General features: G+C 52.6%; 1 protein-coding gene across 1 annotated transcript in view; it reads right to left on the reverse strand.

The window, feature by feature from the left end:
- Nucleotides 1-25147, reverse strand: part of ADCK1 (aarF domain containing kinase 1) — a 133927-nt gene that overhangs the window by 58264 nt on the left and 50516 nt on the right. The window lies entirely within an intron of this gene.

Consider the following 25147-nt stretch of genomic DNA (forward strand, 5'->3'; position numbering starts at 1 on the left):
CAGCCTGTGTGAACCATGAATAAACGGAGTACGTCGTGGCAACAGGAGACAGCCAAAGACAGGAGGATCTGCAGCCCCCAACCAGATCTGGGGGAAACCACACGCAGTCCTGGATGAGCCTGGCTACCGGAGCAGGGATTAAGAATGCCAGCCACCGCCTGCTTTTGTAGCCCACAAGCAAAGAATACTCTTTCACGTTTCAAGTGGGGAACATCAAAAGAATAATATTTCGTGACATGTGCAAGTTACGTGAAACTCAATTTCCACACCCGTGAATAAAGTTTTATTGGGACCCAGCATGCCCGTTCATTCCTTACTATCTATGGCCGCTGTCATCCTGCAACGGAAGAAGAGTTCAGTCATTGCCACAGAGAGTATGTGGCCTGAAAAACCTAAGCTGTTTACCATCTGGCCCTGTGGTAGGCAGAAAAATACCCCCCTCTAAAGATGGACGACTCACCAATGCAATGTTCGTGATCGTGAGCAAACTTCTGGAGACGGACAGGGAGGGACAGGGAGGGACAGGAAGGCCTGGTGTTCACAGGGCCGCAAGGACTCGCACACGACTGGGCGGCTGAACAACAAAGATGTCCGTGTCTCCGTCGCCAAAGACGCGATGAAATGAAGGCTCTTGAGATGGGAGAGTGTCCTGAATTCCCATGTGGACCCAGTGCAATGGGTATAAGGGTCCTTATGTTGATGAAAGGGAAGCAGAAGGGCCAGTATTAGAGCAGAGATGTGAAAAGGAAAGAGCTGAAAGGATGACAGACAGTGGAATTTAGAGACGCTTCGCTGCTGGCTTTGAAGATGAAGGAAGGGGCCACAAGCCAGGGAATGTTCAGTTCGGTTCAGTTGCTCAGTCGTGTCCGACTCTTTGTGACCCCATGGACTGCAGCATGTCAGGCCTCCCTGTCCATCACCAACTCCCAGAGTCCACCCAAACCCATGTCCATCGAGTCAGTGATCCCATCCAACCATCTCATCCTCTGTTGTCCCCTTCTCCTCCTGCCCTCAATCTTTCCCAGCATCAGGGTCTTTTCTAATGAGTCAGCTCTTTGCATCAGGTGGCCAAAGTATTGGAGTTTCAGCTTCAGCATCAGTCCTTCCAATGAATACCCAGGACTGATTTCCTTTAGAATGGACTGGTTGGATCTCCTTGCAGTCCAAGGGACTCTCAAGAGTCCCCTCCAACACCACAGTTCAAAAACATCAATTCTTCGGCACTCAGCTTTCTTTATAGTCCAACTCTCACATCCATACACGACCAGCACTATAAGCTGGAGAAGACAAGGAAAGAGAGTCTTCCCTCAAGCCTCCAGAAGGAATGCCAGCACCTGCATTTTAGGGCTTCTGACTTGGTCGGGAAGATGCCCTGGAGGAAGGCATGGCAACCCACTCCAGTATTCTTGCCTGGAAAATCCCATGGACAGAGGAGCCTGGCGGGATACAGCCCATAGGGTGCAAAGAGTCAGATACGACTGAAGTGACTTAGCATGACGCACAGGACAGTAATATAATAAATGTATATTGCTTTAAGCTGCTAAACCCGAGGTAATTTGTTATAGCAGCAATAGGAACCTAAAACAGGCCCTGAAATAGAGATACTGTAAGACTCTCAGTATATGTCAGTTTTTATTCTTTTTCCTGCATTTCCCAGGATAGAGCTGGGGTTAGAACCCTGGATACTGTGGCAAAGAGCTGTACTGCCAGTGTGGGGAACCCAGGCCACAGGCAAACCCTGAGATGTGAACCAGGAAGGGCACATCATGACTTCCGGCTCTGCTGCACCAGGGGACACACCTAGAACCAGTCCTCTCCTCACCGGCTTTCCAGGGCAGGACGCTCTCTGCTCCCCCAGCTGACTCCAGCGTTCCCTCCCAGCCCCCAGGTCAAATCCTAATGTCTGAATCAGCCTCTTCCCTTCCTCCCAAAGAGCCTCAGATCTCACACAGAATCACCTGTCATCAGCTTACACACCAGAGATGGGAAGAGCAGCGGGGGCCCTGAGAGACCCCTCATCATCATCATGACACAGGAGCTGTCCCTGCTGTTGAAGTAACAGTCCCTCCTTCTATAAAACCCATTTTACACACACACACACACACACACACACACTCCTACAGCTCTCATCAGACTGGGGTGCTGACGACTTTTTTAAATATCTGGAAACCAGGAACCCAGGGCTGGATCCCAGCCTCTCCAGGCTGAACCCCAAATTGCTGAGTTTCCCATGGACTCTCCAGCCTTCTCTGACCATCAACTTTAAGGAGAGAGGGGGCCATTGTGCAAACCCAGCCCTGTAGGAAGACCCTTCCCCAAGCTGCTCGCAGGCTGACCAGCTAACTCACTTCCCCCACCATCCCCTTCAGTGCTGTGGTCAGAACCCTGGGCGTCCCTCTCCCTGGTGCCTCCCTATTTGATTCACCCTGACTCCTGTGGATTCAGCCTCCAGAGCACATCTGTTCACCTTTCATCCGAGTCACCATCACCTCTTGCCTGGATGACCTCAAGAGCCTGGTAACTGGTCACCTGGTTTCACCCCGATCCCCAGCGAGCCTGAAGGCTGGGCTATTCTCTGCAGAGAGCTGGTGCCCCTGCCAACTTTCGATCTCCTGAACATGCCCGGTGCCTCTCCAGCCTCACCTTTTGGAGTGTCTCTCTGTCCAGCCACTACACCCCTTTACTGCCCCCCAGACAGATCCATGCTCTGCCCCAGCCTGCCGCCTCTGCATTCTCTCTGTCCCGCCTCTCCTTCCCCTAAGGTCCCTCTGGTTTTGGCTTCACCCTCACTTCCTCAGAAAGGCCACCCAGGCCCCCACATGAAGAGCACTCCTCTTCTCTTGTGGCCATTATCACAAGTACCAATAGCTTCTCATTTTCCCCAATGTTTGCTTAGCATCTGCCGTCCCCACAACTGGATCGCGAGCGCCAGTGACCCCCGGCACCCACAGGACTGAGCCCGGTAAACATCTGCTGAGCCGATAAATGAACAAACCAAAGATGGGTGAGGTCCTGGGAGGGAGGAACGCTGCAGAGGGTCCACACGGGAGCCCCAGCCCGTGGGCCAGTCACGCCACCCAGCCCCAGCCCCAGAGGCCCCGGCCCCCCGGTGCGCCTCGGGTTCAGAGGTCTCCCCGGGGTCCTCAGCCCTTACTCTGCCCGTCCGCTCAGGCTGTTCCATCCGCCCTCCGGGCCTGTCCGCGCGCGCTCCTTTTACAGCACTGAAGTCCTGCCCGCGTCTGTCCCCCTTCAGATGGTGCCCTAATTCAGCCCTCCCTGCATGCCTACTTGTAGCTTCCAAGAACGGAAAAGAGTCTGATGCTAGGAGGAACTGGGGGTGGAAGGAGACGGGGAAGACAGAAAATGAGATGGCTGGATGGCATCACCGACTCAATGGACATGAGTTTGAGTGAACTCCGGGAGTTGGTGATGGACAGCGAGGCCTGGCGTGCTGTGATTCATGGGGTCACAAAGAGTCGGACACGACTGAGCGACTGAACTGAACTGAATAACACCGGAAAATTTGCCCAAACTGCAGAGAACTTCCTCTCGTCCTGTCTCAACCTCTTATTAAGAAATGGCAACCCACTCCAGTACTCTTGCCTGGAGAATCCCAGGGACAGAGGAGCCTGGTGGGCTGCCGTCTATGGGGTCGCACAGAGTCGGACACGACTGAAGCGACTTAGCAGCAGCAACAGCTCACTCTGTATCCAAAACACAAGCTCCTCTGAGACGTCAATTGCCCGATGCCAATAACTGGAGGAGAGCAGCACACGGCACCGTCCTCTGACTCCGCCCCGCCCGTTCCGCTGTGGCAAGTGTTGCACCCTCCGAGTCCAGGGGTCTAATCCCACCCCTGCCACCAACCGGCAGCGTGACCTGAGGGAAGCTGCTTCACCTTCTCTGGAGCTCAACGCCTCCTCGCTTGTAAAAGGAGGTGTCAGGGCACGTGATCCTTGATATCTTTCCCAATTCTGTGATTCCGGAACACTTACCTTCCAGCCAACACTCCCCTAACTGTGCCCCCCAGCCGCCTTCTACACACACGCACACACTACATCTGCTTCTCCACCGGGAGTCTGCTTACCCTCTCTGGTCACACACACACACTCTCAGAGCCACCCCCAAGTGGCACAGGCAAGGCCCCTAAGGAGTCCTCCTTGAAGCAGAGTCCCCTACGGGCAAAGATCACCAAGGGTGCCTGGTCTGGGACACAGGCTTGTTCCTAAAGCTCCATGAATAAAGAAGCAGGCACAGCTGGCCTATTCATAATCAGCATAAAAAATTGATTAGCCCTTTCCAGATTAAACATTATTGTTTCAAGGAGGAACATAAATCAGGTGGACGTGGAGGGCTTGCCCCCCTCTGCTGCCAAGAAGCAGCATCGGGTAGACAGCAAGCAGGGCCAGTGGGAGGAGAGGAGGGCCCCCCACCTGCACGCACAGAGGGGCGGCTCTTTGTCCAGCGGGGAGCTGGAGAGGAGAGCCCGACAGCACCCGAACCCCGTCCCCAGGCTCCTCAGAACACCCACTGAGCCATCACCTGATGGGGCCAGCCCAGGGCTGAAGGCAAAGGCGAGGACTGGAGTGCCGTCACAGGAGGGAGCTTGGCCCCCAGGGGCCAGACTGGGTCTCAGAGGCCCAACAGCACAGCCTTTTTTTTTTTTTTAATTGGAGGCTAATTACTTTGCAATAATGTAGTGGTTTTGGCCATACATTGGCATGAATCAGCCATGGATGCATATGTGTCCCCCATCCTGTTTCCCCTCCCGCCTCCCTCCCCATCCCATCCCTCAGGGTCATCCCAGTGCACCAGCCCTGAGTGCCCTGTCTCATGCATCGAACCTGGACTGGCAATCTATTTCACGTATGGTAATATACGTGTTTCAATGCTATTCTCTCAAATTATCCCACCCTCGCCTTCTCCCACAGAGTCCAACCAAGGAAACCAGAATTGAAAGAGATACGTGTACCTCCATGTTCATCGCAACACTGTTTATAATAGCCAGGACATAGAAGCAACCTAGATGTCCATCAGCAGACGAATGGATAAGAAGGTTGTGGTACATATACACAATGGAATATTACTCAGCCATGAAAAAGAATGCATTTGAATCAGTTCTAATGAGGTAGATGAAACTGGAGCCTGTTACACGAAGTGAAGTAAGTCAGAAAGAAAACACCAATACAGTATACTAACGCATATATATGGAATTTAGAAGGATAGTAATGATGACCCTGTATGCGAGACAGCAGAAGAGACACAGGTGTAAAGAACAGCAGGGCCTTGAACCAGCTCCTCTCCTCCACGAACCAGTCTTGTAACTGAAACATGTGGGTTTCTGGAGTCAGACACTGCCAAGGTTCAGTCACCAATCGAGCCACTGTCCTGCTGTGTGACCCTCAGTTAAGTTACAGAGCATCTCTGAATCTCAGTGTCCACACCTGGGAAACATGGGGAAAGGGATACTCAGCTGCTGTGAGGACTAAATGAGACCTGGGTGTCTGAAAACCTCCAACACGTGCTGAGGAAGGAGAAAACAAGCACATTGATACTCAGTTCCTTGACCTGCCAGGGTTCCCCATCTGCCTGCCCCAGCTCCCACTCAGCAATGCTAGGAGAGGCCATCAAACACCAGAATGTGAAACCTTGTGAAAGCAGGGGGCTCCTTACAGAGAACAAGGGAACTCAGGGGTTCAGAGCTTGGATTCTGCAGTCGGTCCTGGCTTTTCCTCCTGACTCTGCCTGATACTCTCTGTGTGACTTCAGGCATGTGGCTCAGCCTCTCTGGTCTTGGTTTGCTCTTCTGTGAAATGGGAATAACCACACTTCCCCTCATAGGGCATCTGTGAGGGTTGTAAGAGGTGATGTCTGCAAATTGTGCAAGGGCCCCAAACATTCCCTCCGGTCTTTCCTCTGGTTCTGCCCTGACTGCCATTCTCTATATTTGCATCTGTGCCTGAGGACTCCGCCTCCAAAGCCACGGGAATTAACAGCCCTCAGGAGCAGCCCTCACTCAGGAAGTTAGCTGGTGCATAAACACCCTACCTTCTCCCTGGCTGGTGGGTGGGATAATTCTAAGGAGACTGTTTGGCACCATTTCCCAGTTTCCCCACAGAGTTAACCGTCATTCACCACCGTGGCAGCTGGCCTAAGAGCACACAGCCACCGCTGCCTTCTCTGCCCTGGACTACATTCCCACTTCCCTACCAGAAGCACCTGCTCAGTTGTGTCCTTCTGCGACCCCATGGACTGTAGCCACCAGGCTCGCCTGTCCATGGAATTCTCCAGGCAAGAATACTGGAGTGAGGTTCCCATCCCTTCTCGAGGGGATCTTCCCGACCCAGGGATTGAACCTGCATCTCCTTCTTGACAGGTGGATTCTTTACCACTGAACCTCCTGGGAAGCCCAAGCATCTAAGCTTCCACAAAACCATCTGCCCTGGAACCCTTTTCTTGGAGCCATCTTCTGGGAGCCCCCAACCAGGATGAGCACCTCCCATGCCATTAGCACTGCGCCAAAGTTGGCATTTATGTTCCCTGTAGGATGGGGCAGAACCTGGGACTCCTCCAAACCATCGCTTCTATGCCAGCTATCACCAGTAACAGTTGTCGGGCTCACATGGAGACAGAAACTACTGCAATCACATCCACCTTGCCCGTACCACCAATCCCAGCCCTGAGAGATGCAAGTAGGGACCCACTTTCCACAGGAAGGGGACAAAAGGCCACAGTTTCATTCAAGGACAAGATGAGGGCCCTGCAGTCCCTCCAGCAGCCCCAGAGGACATGGGGTGTCAGCTGTCCAGGCAGCTCCTTCAAGGGCACAGACTATGGCACTCATCCTCTGGCCTGTAGCCATCTGACTCACTGTCCAGCTTAGGGCACTCGCTCGGAGCTGCAGGAGGATGGGATGGTGAGGGAAGAACGTGGCCCTGCCTCAGCCCCAGGAGACAGCTAAAAAAGGCTGGTGGCTCAGCAGTAAAGAATCCGCCTACCAATGCAGGAGACACAGGTTCGATCCCTGGGTCGGGAAGATCCCCTGGAGAAGAGAATGGCAACCCACTCCAGCATTCTTGCCGGAGGATTCCATGGACAGAGGAGCCTGGTGGGCTACGGTCCGCGCAGTCTCAACGAGTCAGACACAACTGAGCGATTAAACATCAGGGCGAGTTCACTTCCACCAGACGTGAACGACGGTCAGAGTCCCCACCCCCTCCCAAGGTTCCTGCCTTGGGCCACTCCATCCATCTTGCACTGTTGACTGACTCTGCCTGAAATGTTTTTTCATTAGTCATGGGAGCTTGCATAACACATGTGCATACACATGCCCGCATGCACACACACACGCGCGCACACACACACACACACACACTTAGCTGATTTGATATAACATTACTCCTAAGAGCTGGAAACTGGGGCCACTCCCTGAAGCTTACATATCCAAGCCCACTCTAATACCTATTCTAATGCCCTCCAGGAACCAGTTCCTCTGCAGAGCTAGCAGCTAGAAGGCAGGAGGGGCGGGGCCTTAGGCAACAGAGTTCAAAACCTTCCTCTGCTTCCTTTAGTTTTGTGACTCTGGCTGTTTCCTAACCTCTCAGGGCCTCTGCTGCCTCATATGCAAAACTGGAATGGTAAAACCTACCAACCTTGCAGAATGACTGTAAGGGTTAGAAACAAAACCTATAAAACATCCATCCAAGGTGTACTACAGAGCAAGTACCAAATACACAGAAACTACCATTATCATCCGCTGACATGAACATCTCTGGTTCTGGTGGCCTTCCCCACTTCTTGATGCCTTCCTGTGCCTTGCCCCTTCCACCTGACCCCAACTGTAACCTTAGGGTTTGAATGGGGGCGGGGGGAGTGACATCTTACAGACCCACCTCCTCTGACCATAGTGACTGGTCTGTACAGAATGGACACCATGTTTGCTTCCTAGGGCTACCACACCAAATCACTACGGACTGGGAGTCTTAGAACAATACGAATGTATTGTTTCACGGTTCTGGGGACTAGAAGCCTGGAATCCAGGTGATGGCAGGCCTGCATTCCCACTGCAGGTTCTAAGGGAGAATGCTTTCTTGCATCTTCTTGGTTTCTGCTGGCATCCCGCAATCTTCTGAGTCTCTCAGTTCATCATCATTACATCACTCAGATCTCTGCTCCCACTGTCTCATGACCTTCTTAGAAGGACAAACCTGCCCGGCTCCGGCGGCACAGGCGCGGGAGACGCCCGGCTCCGGCGCAACCGACCACGTGCAGAATCGTGGCTGAGATGAGCTACCCCGCGCCCAGGGTTAGGGCGGTGGCGGAGAGGAGATGTTCCACGTTCAGGAGGCGGTGGCTGCTTGGGCACCGGAGGGCCGAGAGGAGCTGATCTACATTCAAAACAGGAGGCGCGGCCTTGAGGAGATACCCCTCGTCCAAGTTATGAACTAGACCCGAGAGACGCCCGGCTCCGGCGACGCAGACGCGGGAGACGCCCGGCTCCGGCGGCGCAGGCGCGGGACACGCCCGGCTCCGGTGGCGCAGGCGCGGGAGACGCCCGGCTCCGGTGCAACCGACCACGTGCAAAATCGTGGCTGAGATGAGCTACCCCGTGCCCAGGGTTAGGGCGGTGGCCGAGAGGAGCTGTACCACGTTCAGGAGGCGGTGGCTGCTTGGGCACCGGAGGGCCGAGAGGAGCTGATCCACATTCAAAGCAGGAGGGGCGGCCTTGAGGAGATACCCCTCGTCCAAGGTAAGGTACAGCGGCTGCACCTTGCTGGAGCAGCTGGGAAGAGATACTCCACGACCAAGTGGAATATAAGAATCCAGTGTTCTGGGGAGGAAGGAACAAGATGGTGGAGGGATAAGACGGCGAGACCACTTTCTCCCCCACAAATTCATCAAAAGAACATTTGAACGCGGAGTAAAGTCCACAAAACAACTTCTGAACACTGGCAGAGGACATCAGGCTCCCAGAAAAGCAGCCCATTGTCTTCTAAAGGAGAGAGAAGAAATCCAGCTCCACCCACCAGAACACCGACACATGCTTCCCTAACCAGGGAACCCGGACAATCACCCGTCCAACCCCACACACAGCGAAGAAACTACCTAATAAAGAGAACTCCACAAACTGCAAGAAGAGGGAAAGCCCACCCCAAGCAAAGCAATATAAGCAAGATGAAGAGGCAGAGAAATACCCAGCAAGTAAAGGAACAAGATAATTGCCCACCAACACAAACAAAAGAAGAAGATATAGGGAATTTACCTGATAAAGAATTTCAAATTTTGATGGTGAAAATGATTCAAAATCTTGAAAGCAAAATGGAGTTACAGATAAATAACCTGGAGAAAAGGATTGAGAAGATGGAAGAAAGATTTAATAAGGACTTAGAAGAAATAAAAAAGAGTCAATATACAATGAATAATGCAATAGATGAGATCAGAAACACTCTGGAGGGAACAAACAGTAGAATAACAGAGGCAGAAGACAGGATAAGCGAACTAGAAGATAGAATTGTAGAAATAAATGAAACAGAAAGGAAAAAAGAAAAACGAATTAGAAGAAATGAGGACAATATTAGAGACCTCTGGGACAATGTTAAACGCTCCAACATTCGAATCATAGGAGTCCCAGAAGAAGAAGACAAAAAGAAAGACCATGAGAGAATACTTGAGGAGGTAATAGTTGAAAACTTCCCTAAAATGGGGAAAGAAATAATCACCCAAGTCCAAGAAACCCAGAGAGTCCCCAACAGGATAAACCCAAGGCGAAATACTCCAAGACACATATTAATCAAATTAACAAAGATCAAACACAAAGAACAAATATTAAAAGCAGCAAGGGAAAAGCAGCAACTAACACATAAGGGGATTCCCATAAGGATAACAGCTGATCTTTCAACAGAAACTCTTCAGGCCAGAAGGGAGTGGCAAGACATACTTAAAGTGATGAAAGAAAATACCCTACAGCCCAGATTACTATACCCAGCAAGGATCTCATTCAAATATGAAGGAGAAATCAAAAGCTTTACAGACAAGCAAAAGCTGAGGGAATTCAGCATCACCAAACCAGCTCTCCAACAAATGCTAAAGGATCTTCTATAGACAGGAAACACAGAAAGAGTGTATAAACTTGAACCCAAAGCAATAAAGAAAATGGCTACGGGATAGTACTTATCAATAATTACCTTAAACGTAAATGGGTTGAAATTTTCAAAAAGGCTAGGAAACAATTCTCATAGCCATCAATAGTTCAGTGTTGAGTTCATGAATAGTTTTTAAAGTTTGGGACAAACTGTAGTATTTGCTATTTGAAGTACTATTTGTAATTGGCATATTACGATGTAACATTGGTCTTCATTTCCAACTTAAAACGCCTAAAAATGCCTAACAGGTTTTTAGATTTGTGAATTTTAGTTGAAATGTATTTCATGATGTTACTAAACCTGCAGAAATATTGAAATATTTCAGAGAACTTATTCACTGTACATTTAATTTATTTTATTTATAAAAGTTATGAACTGTAGAAAGTTTTACTTGTTGGGTTACAAGAAAATCAAATACCTTCAAATGTGTAAATGCTATTAAGTTTTTAAAGGACTCTGGAGTATAAGTAAGTTTGTTTAAAGAAATTTAGTCTGTTCAACTTGAAAAAAAAATAAAATTGGATTATTTGATTTAAAAAAAAAAAAAGAAGGACAAACCAGTCACTGCGGCCCACCCTAAACCAGTATAAACTCATCCCAGGTTGTCTGCTTACATCTGCAAAATCTCATCTCACAGTCTGAGGTTCCAGATAGACCTGAGTTGGGGGGCACAATGCAGAACACTTTATTTTGTAAAGTGAAACTAGAAGGGGGCGGAGAGCCTCTCCTGGGGCCACAGCTGGGAAGAGGTGAGGCCAAGAGAGGCTGGTGGCCAGTGGTCATGGAGGGAACCATGAGTGAAGCTGACCTTCACTCACGAAGGTCATGAAGGTCACTCAGGAAGAAGTTGAGAGACAGAGAGGAGAGTCCAGGAAGAGCTCCCGGAAGGCACAGTTCTATTCCAACCTTTGCTAAGATGTGGTTCCATGAGCCAAGACATCTGCCTTTTTGCCTCCACTAGTTCAAGTTTGGATTCTGATCCTTACACCAATGCACCACCCGTGATGAGTTGATTTGTGTCCAAATATCCATGTGCTAACCTCCAGCGCTTAGGACACGAACTTGCTTGCAAACAGAGTCCTTGCAGATGTAATTAGTTGAAATGAGATCATGGTGGCATAGGCTGGCCCCCTGATCCAACAGGACTGCATTTATGAAAACTGAAAATTCAGACACAGAGACAGACACACACCCACACAGGGAGAACGCCAGGTGAGGGTGAAGGCAGAAATCAGGGTGATGATTCTATCAGCCAAGGAACACCACAGACTGCCTGCAAACCTCCAGAAGCGAAGGGGGAGACATGCAACAGGGCCTCCCCAATGCCCTCAGGTGAACCATCCCTGCCGACACCAGGATCTTGGACTTCCAGCCACCAGAACTATATGACAACAGATTTCTGTTGCACAAGCCACCTGACCTGTGGTACTTCATTACAACAGCTCTTGCAAACTTAACAGACCTTCAGCCAAGTTCCCTGTCATGCCAGCCCTTCTGGCCTGCTCTCAGTAGGAAACAAGCTGCAGTCAGCCCTGGCCACCACACTGCCCAGCTTCTCGTGCTCTCATATCTCCCTCCTTAAATCTTCCTCATCCTCTGAGGGCCAGTTCACGGCCCACCTCATCCAAGAACCCCCTTCTGAACTTGCCCCACAAAGCGAAAAGTGAAAGTCGTGCTGTTGTGTCCGACTCTTTGCGACCCCATGGACTGTATAGTCCATGGAATTCTCCAGGCCAGAATACTGGAGTGGGTAGCCTTTCCCTTCTCCAGGGGATCTTCCCAACCCAGGGATCGAACCCAGGTCTCACACATTGCAGGGGCATTCTTTACCAGTTGAGCCACAAGGGAAGCCTAAGAATACTGGAGTGGGTAGCCTATCCCTTCTCCAGCAGATCTTCTTGACCCAGGAATCGAACCAGGGTCTCCTGCATTGCAGGCAGACTCTTTACCACCTGAGCCCTGCATTTCTCCTGCATCAGCCCCACAACTGAGCTCTTAATTCTTCTCTAATTACTCCCTCTGTGGAGTGTTCTGTCTGCCTGGTTTTGAAGGGTGTGGGAAGGAGGGATGTGGCTTTGACGCTTTCTGTATCCTCCACAGTGCTGACACAGAGCTAAGAGCTATCAGTCACTCAACAAACCTGTATTTTCTGAGCAAGCAAAGTATCAATCCATGAGTGGGGCCACCATGAGCTGAGGCTCTGTCTTCACAGAACAGCCTGGGCACGGCAGCTCAGCAGAGGATGTGGGCATCCCTGCATGCCAGATGCCAGGGATGGGGACCACCCCAAGTCTGGCCTGCAGGCTGAGGGCGAACTGGTGAGCAAACGGGTAGAATCGCCTCAAACCACAGATGCGGCTGACAGAAGGATACAAAGAACAGAACCCTATTCCCTTGAGGGGTGAACTTAGGGACCTCCAGCCTCCTCGAAGTCCACAGGGGACTCCAAGGTCCCAAGCAGGGTGGAAGCTACCTGTGGCCCTCTGGGTTTCGCTGAGAACAAGAATGGCCTTGTTTCCCGTGCCAGCCCCCTCCTTCTGGGCACAAAGCTTCCAGCCCTGAACAGAAGAGTCCAGGAGGATGAGCCCTGGGTCAAGGGTCGGGAGACCTGGGTTCCTCCTGCCTTTAGCACCAAGCAGCTGTGCCACTCTGGGCAAGTTACTTCCCCTCTCTGAGCCTCAGTTTCCTCACCTGCAAAAAAAAAAAAAAAAACAGACTTGGACAAGATGATTTCTAAACCCGTATAACCCATGAGTTAGTGACACTCTGGGATAACTGGTATCTAAAGCAGCTGCCTCCAGTCAGTGAGGGCTCGATGAGAAGATACAGTGATTGTCAAACCCCAGGAAGATCCGGGCACCCAGGTGAGGAGCGGGATATAAAGTGAGGATCCTGTCTTACTGCTTCGTTTCTTCATCACAGCCCGACACACAACGAGCATAGTGAACAGCTGCTGGGACGCACAATAAGCTGGGCACTGCATTTTAGATGGTCTAGTCTTTCAATCTTCTTCACAGCCCTGTTAATGCAAAGGTTCTATTATCATTCCTGTTTACAGATGAGGAAACTAAAGCTCAGGGGAAAAAAAAGAAACCAATGAGGGCCTTCGCTGGTGGGCCTGGGGCTAAGACTCGGAGCTCCCAGTGCAAGGGGCCCAGGTTCCGTCCCTGGTCGGGGAACCAGATCCCGCATGCCGCAACTAAAACTAGGTGCAGCCAAACGAATGAATGAAATGGATCTTTTAAAAAAGAAAGAACTAACGATACAGTGAGAATATGACGGATTCGGGGTCTGGGCAAAGCCTGCTGAATGCAGAGCCTGTTTTATTAACCTTTATGCCATGCTGCCTCAGAAATGATCCTTTTGCTCCTTCTAGAAGCTAAACCCTGGCCCCCCATCAGCCTGGCATTTAAATAGCCCCAGACACACCCTCACACAGCGCTCTACAGGCTTGTACAGGAACGTCCCAGGGAACAGTGGGACCAACACCGAGGCGGGGCAGAGCTGGCCTCCCCAAGAACCCCAGGCCCCACAACCCCAAGCCATGATGCCCTGCCTCCGATGGAGTGTCTCGGCACATGTTACAACCCATTATTAAGCATCTTCTGTGTGCTGGGCACGGACAGCGTCCTGAGGAAACCCCAAGATGAGGGGGAAGGGACCTGCCATCCTGGGAACATAAACTGCCCTCTGAGGCAACCAAACCACCGGGCTGAAAGAGACAGCCAGCCTGTTCAGGGGATAGGGGCATCTGAAATAGCTCAGAAGTCAACCCAACTACATTACAACACCTACGACGTGCACAGCCCACACTAGGACCCACTGGGGATCCAAGATGGGGAGGCAACCTATCCTAACACAACAGACAGCTGCCTAAGAGTGGTGACGGAGGGGGAACAAAAGAGCCATTAATGCTGACAGGGGGCACCTGGGGAGGCCCAGGGGACCACTTCACCAGACACTGCGCCTCAGTTTCCCAGCTGTAAAGTGAGTGCTGCTGCTGCTGCTGCTAAGTCGCTTCAGTCGTGTCCGACTCTGTGCGACCCCATAGACAGCAGGCCACCAGGCTCCCCCATCGCTGGGATTCTCCAGGCAAGAACACTGGAGTGGGTTGCCATTTCCTCCTCCAATGCATGAAAGTGAAAAGTGAAAGTGAAATCGCTCAGTCGTGTCTGACTCCCAGCGACCCCTTACTACTACTGCCCATCTCAGAGAGTGCTAGTGAGAAGTGAACTGATCCATGTGAAAGCTTTAAAGCAATGCCTGACATCTGACAGGCATCCACAGTGTGCGTGCCTGTCCGTGTCCATCTGTGTGTGCAGCAGGCATCCACAGTGTGTTTGTGTGTCTGTGTCTGTATGTGTGTGTCTGTCTGTGTGTGTCCATCTGTGCGTGTCTATGTGTGTGTGTATCCTTGTGTGTCTATGTATGTGTCCATCTGTGTGTGTGACAGGCATCCACAGAGTATGTGTGTCAGTGTCTGTATGTGTGTCTGTCTGTATGTGTGTCCATCTGTGCATGTGTCTATGTGTGTGTGTATCTTTGTATGTGTGTCTGTGTCCATCTGTGTGTGTGACAGGCATCCACAGTGTGTGTGTGTCTGTGTCTCTATGTGTGTGTCCGTCTATGTGTGTGTCCATCTGTATGTGTGTCTGTGTGTGTGTATCTGTGTGTCTGTGTGTTCATCTGTGTGTGTCCGTGTGTGTCTGTGTGTTCATCTGTGTGTGTCCGTGTGTGTATCTGTGTGTGTCTGTGTGTGTCCATCTGTGTGTATGTCTATGTGGGTGTGTCTGTGTGTGTGTCCATCTGTGTATATCTGTGTGTGTGTGTCCATCTGTGCATGTGTCTATGTGTGTGTGTCTGTGTGTGTGTCCATCTGTGTGTATCTGTGTGTCTGTGTGTCCATCTGTGCATGTGCCTGTGTGTGTGTCCATCTGTGTGTGTGTCTATGGGTATGTGTCTATGTATGTCTGTGTGTGTGTCCATCTGTGCATGTGTCTCTGTGTGTCTGTGTGTCCATCTGTGTGTGTCTGTGTGTCCATCTGTGCATGTGTCTGTGTGTGTCTGTGTCTGTGTCCATCTGTGCGTGTGTCTGTGTGTATGTGTGTACGTGTCTGTGTGTGTGTGTATCTGTGTTATCTGTGTGTGCCCATCTGTGCGTGTGTCTATGTGTCTGCGTCTGTGTGTGTGTCCATCTGTGCGTGTGTCTATGTGTATGTGTGTACGTGTCTCTCTGTGTGTGTGTATCTGTGTGTTATCTGTGTGTGCCCATCTGTGCGTGTGTCTATGTGTCTGCGTCTGTGTGTGTGCCCATCTGTGCATGTGTCTATGTGGGTGTGTCTGTGTGTGTGTGTCCGTCTGTGCATGTGTCTATGTGGGTGTGTCTGTGTGTCCATCTGTGCATGTGTCTGTGTGTGTCTGTGTGTGTGTCCATCTGTGCGTGTGTCTATGTGTATGTGTGTACGTGTCTCTCTGTGTGTGTATCTGTGTGTTGTCTGTGTGTGTCCATCTGTGTGCCTACGTGTGTCTCTGTGCGTGTGTCCGTGTGTGTGTCTACCTCTGTGTGTGTGTGTGGCTGCTGCTGCTGTCGCAGCGGCGGTGGCGGTGGGAGTGGGAGCTGAGAGGGGCAGAAAGCCTGAGAAACGAGGCGGGCCGGGAGGACGGACCTGAGGAGCAGAGGCGGGCTGCGGGAGACACCGCGCGGTCAGGGCGCTCGTGTGGGGCTGCGGAGAACGGGGCTGCGGAGAACGGGGGCGCGAGGGGCCTCGGTGCGCGCGGCATGTGCGGTCCCCGAGGCGGACGGCGCCGCCGCCAGGGCAGGGACGCGGCCGGGCGGCCCAGCGCCGCGGGGCGAGCAGGCCGCTCGGCCCTGGGACAGCGGCGCGCCATCCATCCGGCTGACAGGGACGCTGCCCGCCACCCATCTCCCGCTCGTTAAATTACCAGTTTATGGCCCAAATCTCTCTCCCATAATTGATTAAAATCTCCCTTGGATGTTCAGCATTATTGGGGGGAAAATGCTTTTCTATTTTTCATTATGCTTTTTAATACAAATGCGTTTTCTATTGAGAGCTGCCGGGAAGGCTGCAGGAGCCCCGGTCGGCGAGCAGGGCCGTCTCCCCTCGGCACACCGGGTCCTCCCGCACGCCAGCGCCTTCTGCTCCCCTCCCAGAACATTCGGCGGTAGCCGTGGGGAGGCGGGCCGCTGTCTGGGGAGAGGAAGGAACCAGACGCCGGCGCAAACTCCAAGGCTGTGCTGAAGGCCAAGAGAAGCAGGTCTACAGACGGCTGAGGCCCTTGACGTGGTCCCCAGCTGCAGGCCAGCGGAGCAGCCCTCGGGCTGCTATAAAGGGCGAGCCGACCCTGGCCCGGCCCCGCGCTGGGCCAGGGAGGAGCCCCCCGCACCCCGAGGGCCGGGCCCCCAGGGGCTGACACAGAGGACAGCTCCATCAAAGGCATGGAATCAGAGACGCTCGAGGAGGAGTTGGGGCAGCCTTGGAAAGAAGGCAGCAGGGAACACGGGACCGCGGCGGCGGCTGTCATCCAGGAGGAAAGCTTTCACAGGCCCCGGGGTAGGGGCAGCGCCCCTGCAGTCTGTCCTCTACGCTCCTCTCCAGCCCCAGTTCAACCCCGGGCAAGTTCGTCACTCATCCCATACCCAGCTCCTCCAGGACAAGGGAAGTTGAGTCCGGCTGCCATCCTTCAGGTGAGGCAGGCATGAGGGGTCCTAGCGAGAGTCAATTCCTAGGCAGGTTGATAAGAAGTCCGGGATCCCCACGGAGGAGACAGGGGTCTGGGGGTCTCAAGGAGGAGGAAAGTACAGACTTTTTTTTTTCTTCTACATTCCTTAGTCTGAGTCATATAAAACAGTTTTTTTCTTTAAGCCTGGAACTGATGATTACACAACTCAGTTTAACCTCTGTACTAGGGATTATATAACAATGAGCGCCGAAGAATTGATGCTTTTGAACTGTTGTGTTGGAGAAGACTCTTCAGAGTCCCTTGGAATGCATGGAGATCCAACCAGTCCATCCTAAAGGAGATCAGTCCTGGGTGTTCACTGGAAGGACTGATGCTAAAGCTGAAACTCCAATAAATACTTTGGCCACCTCATGCGAAGAGTTGACTCACTGGAAAAGACTCTGATGCTGGGAAGGATTGGGGGCAGGAGGAGAAGGGGACGACAGAGGATGAGATGGTTGGATGGCATCACCGACTCGATGGACGTGAGTTTGCGTGAACTCCAGGAGGTGGTGATGGACAGGGAGGCCTGGTGTGCTTCAGTCCATAGGGTCGCAAAGAGTTGGACACAACTGAGCGACTGAACTGAACTGAACTGATCCTGCTTGAGGACAGTTTCTCCTTCCTGAAAACCTTCTGACTAATCATGATATCTTCGGTCAGTTTAGTTCAGTCGCTCAGTCGCGTCCAACTCTTTGCGACCCCATGGACTGCATGCAGCACACCAGACCTCCCTGTCCATCACCAACTCCCGGAGTTTACTCAAACCCATGTCCATTGAGTCGGTGATGCCATCCAACTATCTCATCGTCTGTTGTCCCCTTCTCCTCCCGCCTGCAATCTTTCCCAGCATCAGGGTCTTTTCAAATGAGTCAGTTCTTCGTATCAGGTGACCAGAGTATTGGAGTTTCAGCTTCAGCATCAGTCCTTCCAATGAACACCCAGGATTGATCTCCTTTAGAATGGACTGGTTGGATCTCCTTGCAGTCCAAGGGACTCTCAAGAGTCTTCTCCAACACCACAGTTCAAAAGCATCAATTCTTCGGCACTCAGCCTGATATCTTAGAATGTATATTATGGGAGTGGGTCTAGTAGGATCTTTCTGTTGTTAAGTTCTAACCCCGTTATCCTAAAATGTAAGTGTGGGAGTGGGCCTGGTAAAATTCTTTTGATTTATTGTAATAACGAATTAAAAAAGGATATCGCTCCCTTGCTCACACTAGTGAGGGGGGCACGCTCCATCCCCCTTCTGATATCTGTATCGGAAGCTTTCTCTGCCCCTTTTTCACTTTAATAAAACTCTGCTACACAAAAGCTCTGGAGTGATCAAGCCTGGCCCCTGGTCCCGAAGCTAAATCTTTGGAGATCATGAATCTGACATCGTTCACTGTCAGCTATCACTAGACACAACACAACCACCAACTCCCTGACCCCGGCGCCCATGGCTCTATCTCATCTGTGGAGTCAGTCCAAGACCACACCACTGGCGCTGCTGAGTAGCCTCAGGAAAGTGCCCAGTGAGCCGCTGGCAGGCTCCCAGGGTGGAGGGAGGCTCTCAAGAAGCCCGGGGGACAGGCTCCAAGGCAGCCTGCGGGAGGCTTCCACCAGGGAGGGCAAGGGCTGGCCACTAGATGGAACACTGGGTACCAATGGGAGGGCTGGGGGAGGGAAAGGCCGATTCTTATAGCAAAATAGCATCAGGAACAGAGAACCAGAATCTTGTATCAGAAAACCTGGTTAAAGACCCAACTCCACCATTTCAAGTCCCTCAGGACCTTGGTTCCTCACACACTGAAAGCATCCAGCACAACACAGAAACGGTAGCTAATGTTTGCTGGCCACCTGCTCTGTGCCAGGCGTGGGCTCCATGCTCCATGTTCACTGATTCATTTCGTCCCCGCAGCAAGCCGAGGAGATAAGGTACCATTATTAACTCCATTGTACTAAAGAGGAACCTGAGGGACAGAGAAGATAAGTTGCTTGTCCGAGGTCGTGAAGTTGCTCACTCGTGTCCGACTCTTTGTGACGCCGTGGACTGCGGCCTACCATGCTCCTCCATCCATGCGATTTTCCAGGCAAGAATGCTGGAGTGGGTTGCCATTGCCTTCTCCAGATCTTCCCAACCCAGGGACTGAACCAGGGTCTCCCGCATTGTAGGCAGACGCTTTATCGTCTGAGCCACCAGGGAAGTCCTGGTCACGAGGCCAATAAAGCCAACAGGCAGTTTCTGGCTCCTGCCCACCTCAAAGGCTCGATATAGAAGCTTGACGGCCAGGTGAAAGCAGGACCCAGCTGGGGTGCCTTGTTCTTGTTCTCACAATGTTCTCTGCACACCAGCAGAGGTCCTGCGTGCAAACGTGCAGAAATGATAAGGGTCACCCCAGAGTTGGCCACTCACTCTGCAAGTCCCCTCCCCCGGCCCCGAGCCCCTGCCCGTCTCTGCGCTGTGCCCACCTGGGGCTCCCCTCACCAGGAACCTCTCACACGGGCCAAGAGTGCTCTGCCCTCACCTCCCCTGTCTTCTGCTTTTGCCTCCGCTGCTCCTCCTGTCAGCAGGGCCTTCTCTCTGCCACCCCCTCCAAGCTCGATAAGCAAATGATGTTCTTGGGAGCAGGGCTTCTTTCTCTCCGTTTTGAACTTTTGCTGACACCTGAGGCGTCACCCTCCGCCTGTATCTGTGGGTGCATGAGAAACAGTGAGGGCTGCCTCTTCCCATCTGAACTGCAGTGGTGCGTGTCTGCATTCTCACAGCCACTCGGGTCGGATGGAACACGTGAGCACTTGTCCCTGGGTGCCACGAGCGGCTTACAAACCCAGGTCAAGCCTAGACCCCCACCCCACGGAAGCTCAGGGGGGAAAGACTGATAAAACGTGTTTCGGAGGACAGAAGCCAAACCCCAAGCCTTCAGTGCCAGCACAAACACGGCCCCTCACAAAGGTACTTCTGAGCTCCGGCCCTGACCTCACTTCCTTCCGTTTCTCGTCGAGTTCCAGAGTTGGAAAGAACATCATCTGATACAGCTATGTTCCAGGACAACAGACGAAACTGGATCACTCACTGGAATGTATCATAGGGAGACTGGACTCGTCCATGTGTGTTCCGGGAAGGGGGTGGGGGTGTGTGTGTGTGTGTGCGCGCAACCAAACTGTGCCAGTGCAGCTGAGAATTCTCTTATCTCTTCCTGAGTCCCACTGCAACTCCTGCCCCCAAGCTCTCCACCCACCTCAAACCTCCAGCCTCACCTCTCCCACCCGTGAAAGATGACCTCATCTCCCACGTTACTAAGGAAATCCAGCTCCACTCCTTCCCTCTTTGTTAAATCCTTCTCCAAGCCCTCCTATTTCAGGCTCACCTTATGAAAAGAACATCCAAAGACCTTTCGTCATGTAGCCTCAGCCCCAGCTTCACACCTCGGCCCTGCTAGTCACCAGCCTGAACTCCCTCTGCCAGTCAGCAAGACTACTCACCATGCGCCCCCTCCCTGTGCTTTACGCTTTCCACCACCTGCGTCTTTGGCCCATTTCATTAACTGGAGACGCCCTCCTCCAACCTCCACCTCTCCCAGCCCCACCGATCTCTGAGAACCTAGGTGAGATACCACAGGCTTCGAGAAGCTTCCACCCACCCAAATGTAATCTCTCTCTCCCCCGCCATCTCTCCCCCCTCCCCCCAGGACCAGGTATTACAGCGATGACCCAAGACTACATGGGCCAGAAGGAAGGTTTTATCCATTTTGACTGTAGCTACAACTTCCAGCTCTGTACCTTTCCCCCTAAATACCAGCTGCTTAGACAACAGAATGAAAAAAAAAAAAGAAAAAAAAAAATATATAGGATAGTGAAGGAAAAGGTGTTGAACCACAGAGCTGAATGCTGTTAGAGCCTACAGGGGCCTTAGAGAACTACTCCAAATGAAGAAGCTGTAAGGATGGATTGCTGGTCAGCACGAAGAACCTGGCCAGGTCCTCCAGCATAGCGCCAAGAACTCTGGAGACCCAGGGTGGTCAACAGTCTTGTAACTTAAGCTTGCGTCTCCCCCATTCAGGGTGCAGAGCTGTCAGCCCAGGCTCGCTCCACAGCAGGGACCACGCCCAGGAGTAGAAAGAACCAGAGTCTCATCCAGCCGTCAGGGCTCCCCTCCCTCCGTAAGGAAGGACCAAGGACCAAAGGACTTCAACGGCCCTCCCTGACGCTCAAGCTCAGGCGCCATCTGCTGGTCAGGATCAGCACTGAGCCTGGACCCGCTGCCCCAAGGGCAGTCAGGAGACCAAGGCTGAGACCAACCCCAACCCATTCTAGATCCAAGTCACTTTGCAGGCAGCAGCAATGACCCCACCTCCGAGAGCTCTGACTGCTGACTGCTCAACCTGTCGTGGAAGACGTAAGCCTAACATTCAAAATAAAAGGAAGAAAGTAAGCTTCTTTCTGGTAATGATAGAAACTTCTAAGGCACAGACACATAAAAAAGTGATTCCTAAAGGGTTTCTGCCAAACAGAAGTTCTGCTACACAGCAGACAAAGTACTGGCCAGCAGATCAGAAGATCTGAGGTCTCATCCCGTCCCTCACATGCCCCTCCCTTAGCTACGTGGTCCCCCCCAGCAGCACCCCACCTCCAGAAAGAGGCCAGTCCCTATGCCAGGAATGGGATCCCTTCACCTGCCCTCACCTCGACCCTGACGGCACTGCCTGCTGTCCAAGAACGTGAACTGATCTAACACCAAACAAACATCACGGAGTCCAGAAGAGCTGCAACTTCACCCTCACACCCCACCCTGGGGACACCCCCTCAGGGCCAGCTCTATCCTCCAGGGACAGGGATCAGTCTGAGAGCACTAAGGGCTCTGCTCACGAGGCAGACACGGAGCCAGTCAGGGCAGGCTGAGGCAAACCAGCCTCCAGCTCCTCTCTGGTCACCCCTCTCTTCTCCTCGGTGTGAGATTTAGGAGCAGCCACGCGACTGATCTTTGGGGGCTTCTCTGGTGGTTCAGTGGTAAAGAATCCACCTGCCAATGCAGGAGACACGGGTTCCATCACTGGGTCGGGAAGCTCCCCCTGGAAAAGGAAATGGCAACCCACTTAAGTAGTCTTGCCTGGAAAATTCCACGGACAGAGGAGCCTGGCGGGCTACAGTCCATGGGGCCGCAAAGAGCAACCGAGCAACTGAACACGTGTGCAGTCTTTGAGCTCCAGGTGACCTCAGGGTCCACCCGAGGACTCAGACCTAGAAAGAAGACAGCGACACATGGCAGACTCGGCTTCCTTTAATCACTCCTGGAACCGGGGACGAAATGGAGGGTCCTGGGGCGGGCGTGGTGCTCAGGATTAGAGGAGCCGACTCAAGCGTCTTCCTGGGTGGGGGGCGGGGAGGGCTGCTCCCCAAGAAGCATCAGGGGAGGGGCTGGGGGAGGAGGGAAGGGCAGAGTGAGTGACTTTCCCCGCCCTGACTCCCCCACACCCACTTACCCTGCTTCCCACGCGGCCCCCCTTTCCCCTCCCTCTGCCCACAGGCTGAGCAAGTGTGTCACCAGGAACAAATGCCATCTTCCCGGGAGGGAGGGGGAGGGAGGGGGGGAGGGAAGACTTTGACTGTGTGTCTGTGGGCCCGGGATAAGAACCTAGAGGTTTCTGAGCTTCCCAGCCGGGAGGGACACCCCCTCCAAGCCATGACCTTGACATTAGTCTCCTTCTCTCAGCAGGCTCGAGACCAGGTGTGGGGCAGGAGACAAAGGCTGCCACACTCAGGACGGCTTGGCTGGTGGGACTGCCAAGAGAAGGGGCCCTGAAGATGCAGGCAGCATCTCCCAACCCCAGACACCCTGCGGCCGGCTGGGCGGGCCGGCGCACCATGACTGCTGATGCCCCGAGCTTCCCATCTCGCTCCACATGGCCTGGAGGAAAGCCACTGCCCTGCTCTCACCTCCCGCTCCAGCTCCAAGGGTTAAGCTACTGCCTTCTCTCCCTGCCTCCGCCCCCGCTGAGCTGCCACGGTGCCCAGCAACGGTGCACTTGACACTGCTATTACAGTGACTGATTTCGTGTTCATTTGGGAGTGCACCTCAGTGCTGTAGGAAGCAGCAGGCCAAGCGTCTTGGCAAGAAACACAGGCGCGCGAGGGCTGAGCCGCGCCACTGCCGTTCCCTCGGCCTGCGGCCCCACCAACCTCACCCTGCTCTTCCCAGCCTGTGGCCTGCTCCTGCTGCTGCTGCTGCTGCTGCTAAGTCACTTCAGTCGTGTCCGACTCTGTGTGACCCCATAGACGGAAGCCCACCAGGACTCAGCCCTAAATCAGCTTTACTCTTCACTCAATCTTCCACCCCTGCCCCATCCCCCTGGAGATGTTCCTCCACAGGAAGGAAGTCCACAGAGGTGTCTATGCTCAGAAGCATTATACCAAATAAATTCTTGTGCTGCTGAGAAAGTTCTAGGACCCACAGCAGATTTCCCAACCTGGGGATCTGGCAAAAGGGACTGAGAACCCCCCAGGGAATTTGACTTCGGGGGCCAGTGGGATTCGATTACAGAACTTACACGGACTGGGGAGACAGGCTCTTGGAGGGCACACACAAAACCTTGTGTGCACCAGGACCCAGGAGAAAGGAGCCCTCCTGTGTGATCCAGCCCCCACCCAGATAATGCGAGCAGGCCAGGCCAGGCTGTCACTGAGGAGTGGGACACCTCATTGCTGTGTGTGGGACATCACATCCCCAGGCATGTGATGCCAGCTCTACATTAAGGGACCGACAGTCAGGGCCAGCTGCACGCAGATCAGCAGAAACGGAACAACTGGGTTTTATGAACCTCTGCCCCAACTCTCTGCCTGGCCCTCGGTGGCCTAAGGAAACTGCCACTTACCAGTCATTGGTTCATTAAACAAACACCGGCACCCCCGATACACCATGTACTATTCTGGAACTGCAGACAGGAATAAAAGGACCACCATGGTGTTCATCCCCAGACTTCACAATTTGTAGTGAAACCACCTAGACACAACTAACGAACCCACGAGAAGCACAAGCGGAGGGAGCAAAGGTGTGCAGAGGGTCAGAGAAGGCTTCACAGGAGAGCTGGGATTTGGCCAGGACCCCCAGAATCGAGCACAGTGCCCGGCATTTGGTAGACAGACAGACAGATGAGCCAGTGGCCTAGGAACACAAGGAGTGACTGACAGGGGGAGGGTGGGGTAGAGAGAGTCCAGACAGACAAGGACCAAGGCAAGCTGAAAGTGGACGGGGTGGGCCTCGAAAGCCCAGCTCAAGATTTCACTTGGGGAAATTGGGAAGTATCAGAGGTAATAAAATAATTTCAGGAAAGGCATCAGCTGATCTAGGCTTGACATTTAAGATTATTTTTCTCAGAAAAATCCTAGGAGATCCAAAGGATTCTCTCCCTAAAAGAATTGCAGGGACTTCTCTGGCAGACCAGGGGCTAAAACTCCATACTTCTAAAGCAGAGGGTATGGGTTTGATCCCTGGTTAGGGAACTAAGATCCCATATGCTCTGCTTCATAGACAAAAAAAAAAAATTTTTTTAATTAAAAAAGGGAAAAAAGAAAAAAATTTTTTTTAAAAGCAGAATTTCAAATGTAGTAATAGGTGAAAGGAGAAAAGCTTTACTGAATAGAGTTCTCTTGGGTACCATGAAATTCCAGCACACAGCCTATAAGGCAGGGCCTGCTCTGTAGATCCCTGCAGACGGCTGCTCCGACCCCTCCCCCTCCCCAGAATCACGGTGAGTGGATCAGGCCACCAAGGTCCACACCACTGGGCCCAGTGTGGGTTCCACACATCCTGCAGGTCACTGGCGTGAGTCCAAAGGAGCGTGACCAGGGCCACGCACAGAACGGCCCTCAGCCCCTTTGTCTGTGGCTCCAGGGTCAGAATGAAGATCGGGGAAGTTTGAGGAGGCAGGCATCAGCCCTTAGGAGGAAGCACTTATTACAACTGGCGATGAATGAACAGACCACGTCAGGCAGCCCATAAGAGAATAAGCTTCCTGTCACTGGAGGTAATCAAGCAGAGGCCCAGTGATGTCCCGGAAGTCACTGCACTGAATGATTAGGACAGCTCACTGATAGAGCAGGACACTGGAATCACGTCCTAACAGTCCCCTCGGACGCTGTACCTGATCACTCTAAGCCTCCATCCCTCATCCACCAAACAGGCTTATTGATAGTACGTGTCGTGTAGGTTTGCCATAAGGACTAAGTGAAATAACGTGTGGGAAACAACAGAGCTGGGAGCACACAGTGAACTCTCAACAACT

The sequence above is a fragment of the Moschus berezovskii genome, chromosome 9 (genome assembly GCF_049115385.1).
Source record: "Moschus berezovskii isolate FMDL1 chromosome 9, NW_MosBer_1.0, whole genome shotgun sequence".
In the NCBI taxonomy this organism is placed as follows: Eukaryota; Metazoa; Chordata; class Mammalia; order Artiodactyla; family Moschidae; genus Moschus; species Moschus berezovskii.